General features: G+C 42.9%; 1 long non-coding RNA gene across 1 annotated transcript; it reads left to right on the forward strand.

The window, feature by feature from the left end:
• Positions 1–490: 490 nt before the first annotated feature.
• LOC125615993 lies at positions 491–4,783 on the forward strand. Its single transcript, XR_007346588.1, has 3 exons — positions 491–824; positions 951–1,144; positions 4,705–4,783. It is a non-coding gene; the product is annotated as an uncharacterized LOC125615993 (long non-coding RNA).
• The last annotated feature ends 541 nt before the right edge of the window (positions 4,784–5,324 follow it).

A 5,324-nucleotide genomic window follows, 5' to 3' on the forward strand; every position in this document is an offset into this window, starting at 1 on the left:
CCAGTACATCAGAACTCTGATCAGAGGTGCTGGGGCTCTCTGGGGATGCCTCGCAGGGTGACATTTGAGATGGCTGCTGAAGGTGGTAACAGGAAAAGAATGAGGGGAATGACAATGGAACTGGCATATAGAGGGTTTGTGAAAGGGCAGTGGGTCATGATCAGCATGGCCAAACCAGCAGGTTCTGGTGAGGGGTGATGGGAGACTGGAAAAACTAAGATTCGCATACACAGATCTTGAAGATCAAGCTGGGGTCAGGCGCAGCGCTGCTCTCTGATGGAGAAGCAGATCTAAAGAATGACATCAGCTATCTTTATTATATATGTCTCTTAATCAGATTAAAGATTATGCAAGCATTATTCTTTGTATTCATGAATGTTATAGAGTTAGCAACAATATGCAGCTATTTTCTCAGTTACTAGAATGTGCAGTGTTAGGAGCATGGTGCAGCTCCCGAGAAAGTCCATTGTTTAAAGTTACCAATTCGCGGGCTGATCCAGGAGCAGCGGAACTGGTGAAACATTGTGGTTATCTTGTGGTTATCTTAGCAAGGAAAATCTTTCATTTCCAGGAGCTGCTCTGCCTCAGAATAAGGTCGAAGCTGATAAGACCCTAGCATGGAGGACATCTCCATAGCAACTGGGCATCCTATGACCTTGCACAGAAGAAACTTTCCCAGTCACCAAGTATGCCACAGCCATGAAGTCATCAGGGACCCCAGTCTCAGACACTGCTCTCCCAGTCACTGTCACAGCTCTTCACAGCAGTGTGCCTAGGAATGGTGAGATATTAAGAGTGGCCAGTCAATGTGTGGGGAAAATGAGGTGAGACGGGGACAGAGAGGTGGATGGGGCTGGATCCTGACAAGATACCTGAGTCAGTTTGTGGGAGGTGGACTTTATATTTCAGTTTAGGCCCCAACAGAGATTTATGTTCATATTTGTTTCTAGCTCTGGTTCGTGTACAGAGGTTGTACGGAAGTGAGGGAAGTCTGTTAAAACCACGATGGAGACGACTTCCAATAACCTACTGAGATGAGGAGAACCCACTAAAGCCATGACCATGGGAGTGGAATAGAGGGTCTGGAGGCTGTTTGTGAAGCTGAACCAGCAGGACGTAGGGACTGGTTGGCTGTGGAATAGAGGTGAGCTGCAGGAAAAGGGAAGTGAGATTCTCTTTGGCTCCAGAATAGGCTCCATTAACAGAGGATTGGAATAGGATTGGAATGAGAGCAGAAATATGTTTTGTGCATGTTTTATGTCCGAGGTGCTTTAGAGATGCTGGGTGGAGCTAGAATATAAGTGAGAAGCACTGGAAGAGATTGATGAATGGAGGGTATATAGAGGCAGGAAAAAGCAAAGCAGGTAAATACAGGAGAAGAGGAGCAAAGATGGAATTCTTATTATAACCAACACTGGCAGAGTGAGGAGGGGAACAGAAACAATAACCAAAAAATGATGATTAAAAAAGCCAGTGGGGGATGGGGGAGAGGGAGAGGGAGGGAGAGAGAGAGAGAAAGAAGAAAAAGGAGGAGGAAGAGGAAGAGGAGGAGGAGGAGGAGGGAGAGGAGAGAAGGGAAGGCAGGTGTTGGGGAGGATGAAGGGACAGAAAACATCACAGAGGGGTGGGAACCAGCGTGCTCACTGCTGCCACGAGGCCCAGGAGGGTGTGGAGTTAAACAAGACTTTGGGTCTGACAATTAGGAGGTCTCTGGTGCTCTCCGGCAGGACCTTCACCTTTACAGGGGTGGAGAGAAGAGATTATCAGCAAAGCCGAGGGAAGATGAGGAACCAAAGCAGCTTATCCTTAGAAGACAACTGACAGAATAAATAAATCCCATCACCAACAAACTAAAACAAGATGTAGAAGAAGTGTGTATTTTCATAGGAACGGAGTTAACTGTGGTCATTTTTCCTAGACTGCAAGAGGTTTAGTTTGTTTTCCTAAGGAAGGAAGGAAAGGAAGAAGGGGTGTGTGTGAGAGGCTGAGGACATAAGAGAATGGGCTGAAGATGGGAATAAGGTTCTGAATAGGGTAGAAAAGGATGGCCAGCCTATGTGGCAAAAGGGAAGAGCACTAAGCGAGGTATGTTTAGAAGGTGAAATGGAAGAAAAAGAGAAACGGTGGAGAGATAGGATGTGTGTTGTCAACTATTTTTACAGGATGGGAGAAGAAATGGGAATGAGTGTTAAAAGAACACCGGGGTGATGTGATGTGTGATGGGGGTTCAGAAGAGCCTGTGTGTGAGTGAGCAGAGGGTAAAATTTTGTCCCTTCCAAGGACAACTGAAAGGCCTGCCTGATCACAGAGGGCACCCAGCTGAGCCAGCAAGGCACCTCATCCTACATTTGTTGTGAAAGGGTAGTGAATAAAAATAATAGTTAGAGATGTGCTAAGCAACACACTAATCATTTTCTAATAATGATTTTAAAATATCATACACTATGAGGAAGATGTTATTTCCATCTCACATCCAAGGTAACTGAAGCTGAATATTTTACTCAAGTTCACACCAACCACTAATGAATGGCAGAGCCAGAATTGCCAACCACCTCTTTCTGGCTCCACATTTGGAGCATTTAGTAACAACATTAGTCTTTCTCCAATGAAGTTGAACTTTTAAGTTTGAGGAATCTTTTAGCTCAACTGTAAAATTAGTCAGCCAGAAGATAAATCCCATCTTTCTTTGGGCTTTAGCTCTCTTGAAACCCTGTGTGGCCACACTGGAGAGGGGTGGGCTGGAAGGTGTCCTGACTGATCTCTGAGGTCCCCCACAGGGCTGACACTTTGTGATTCTAATTGTGTCCCTCAGGTTTTTTTTATCACCAAAAGACCGGACAAGACCAACATAGAGGAGGGAAAGTTTATTTGGGACTCATGGCTCAGAGGTCTCAGTCCATAGATAGCTGACTCCATACCTCTGGGCTTGTGGTGAGGCAGAACATCATGGCAGAAGAGCATGGTGGAGTATGGCCACCAGGAAGCAGAGAGAGCTCTGCTCACCTGGGACAAAATATAAACCCTGAAGGCATGCCTGCCCACCTCCCCCAGGAACATCCTACCTGCCTATAGTTACCACTCAGTTAATCCATCATTGGATTAATCCACTGATTAGGCTGCAGCTCTCATAATCTAATCATTTCACCTCTGAAAATCCTTGCATTTTCTCACACATGAGCTTTTGGGGTCACCTCCTATCTGAACCATAACACTAAATCTATAACAAATATGTCCAAACAGAGCTTATACTTGGAATTATAAAACAGAACACAGCAGCAGCCTGTTCAGAGTATACAACATTCTTATTTGCTACTGTTTTTAATTCGGTCTGAGAGTCTCAACTTGACAGCTAATATTTTGTTCTTACTACATTTCACCTTTTCCTATGCTTGGGAAGAGATAGGGTTATTACATCTTCTTATTTTCTACAAACTTTTTTTTTTGTTTTGTTTTTGGTCCCTGCTTTTTGGCATTTTTGTGATCGTGGGCACTAGAGGATCAGTTTTCTTGACCCCTTACAGACTGCAATCTCCTCTCCATCAGCATTGCTGAGTGGTTTGCTGAAAGCTGCTATTTAGCCTGATTGGGGTGTGGAGCCCTACCTGCCTACAGGTACCTCTTTGCCCAATACTTCTTAATTCTAGTCCATTTCCTGCTTGGATACATGTTTTGAATCACAGAGTTGACTCCTCTGTCTTCAACACTGCCCACTTCTATGAAGTTGGAACCTATTCCCAGAAAGAGACACTGTCTAGTGAGTTTAGGGATTTTCAATTTCGGCAGTTGTTTTCTCTTGGAGCAGAAACATACTTTTTAGTGTGAGGGACTACATGATTTTTCATCTCTGAATGGATGTATGGTTTGTTTCGTTTAAAGTTGGACACTGGGAAAGCTGTCTTGTACCAATATTTATGTGAAAATGACAAGTGGTGGATCAGAAAATCAGGGAGGTAATTTAAGAATGTATTTTGGAGTATGTTACATTCAAATCATCCAGAGATTAATATCTGTTTTATTTATTTTTTTATGTATTTTTTTATTTATATATAACAGCAGAATGCATTATAATTCTTATTACTCATATAGAGCTCAATTTAGCTACACAAAATTCTATATCTTCTTTGATATATGAGGTATGATTTTTGTCAGCAACATTTATAGTTGTGTGGAACTAATACATCAAAGGTAAATTGTAACAGGTGCTGCCAGAAAATGAGCCCAACTGGGCACAAATCCAGAGCTCTGGGAAAGCATGTGTCTGAGGTGTCAGGTCTCTGGGTGTGGGGCATTTGGTTTTCTACTATCAAGAGAATCTGAGAATTTCCCAAATTTTGCCTAAAAGGAAAACCTACCAATTGCTTTCTGTATATCACTTTATTTACCTGCCTCCAGTTATTTCTCATTGACAGATAAGGAATAACCTTTAACAAAGAGCATAAAAATTCAATTCACACACCTTTCCTTGATGCCTGTTTTTCTGTGGGTACTGTGTACCATGGGGATTTTAAAAGGATTGAACTGTGGTTCCTGTTCTTCAGGGAGTCACAATTGAGTGGCAGGAGCAGGTATAGATATAAATAGCTTGAATACCAAGTAACCCTAATAAGTGCTATCGTTAGAAGGTTGTGAAAATACTGGGGTGTGAGAGAGTGATGCTTCTGGAACCCAGAAGACCTTTCTGAAGCTCCTCGTTTTCCTTTCCAGATCCTCATCATATGAGGAGGTGACTGGTGAGTTTGGAAGACAGAGCTCAGATCAGTCCACTCTCTGCAATGTACTAAGGTCTTGCCCTCATGAGCAAAGGCTGTGTTTGTGCCTGTCTGCCTGGCTTCAGTGGGTAGCTCATCTCTGGCCTTCATATTATCAGGCCTCTCTGACTCTCACCTTTTAGCCAAGGTGCTTGACTTCTCTGTCTACCTCTCAACTGGGGAGGAGCGGAGTTATTTGGTGACCTCCTAAAACTCCAAATGCAAGTCATTCCAGGAAGAGGAAACCATGTTGTTAGAGATCAGAGAGGGGTGGTGTAAAAAGATGCTTGGAAAAACTTTCAAACATAGTTTTGTTGGGAACATACTAAGTCACTTCTATTTTATTGATCAGTTAGTGAAAAAAATTCTACATCAGCATTTTGTTGATACAACACTATGTAACCAACAACTCTAAATTCAATGACTTTTGTCAATCAATATTTGTTTTTTTTTTTAGAGAGAGAGAGAGAGAGAGAGAGAGAGAGAGAGAGAGAGATTTTTTAATATTTATTTTTTAGTTTTCGGCGGACACAACATCTTTGTTTGCATGTGGTGCTGAGGATTGAACCCGGGCCG

Source organism: Marmota marmota, unplaced genomic scaffold, assembly GCF_001458135.2.
Source record: "Marmota marmota marmota unplaced genomic scaffold, marMar, whole genome shotgun sequence".
NCBI lineage: Eukaryota > Metazoa > Chordata > Mammalia > Rodentia > Sciuridae > Marmota > Marmota marmota.